Source organism: Penaeus monodon, chromosome 23 (genome assembly GCF_015228065.2).
Source record: "Penaeus monodon isolate SGIC_2016 chromosome 23, NSTDA_Pmon_1, whole genome shotgun sequence".
Taxonomy (NCBI): Eukaryota; Metazoa; Arthropoda; class Malacostraca; order Decapoda; family Penaeidae; genus Penaeus; species Penaeus monodon.
In genome coordinates, this window is record NC_051408.1 from 43,920,915 (window position 1) to 43,921,164 (window position 250).

Consider the following 250-nt stretch of genomic DNA (forward strand, 5'->3'; position numbering starts at 1 on the left):
GTATTAATAATGAACGAATAAAATGAAATTTGCCAGCAACTGGCTATCCCAAGTCTAACTTCATATTCAACGAATGAATTCCATGAAAGAAACCAGGAAAATAAGAATCAGCTTTGGTCACAGCTGTGCCATAAGAGATGCAGCAATGACGCAACACCTACGCACCTGCCGTCCCACGTAGATTCAACGAATAACAATCTCGACTAGGAAGGAAAATATATCATCAAATAAAAGTTGTGACGCGAAATTT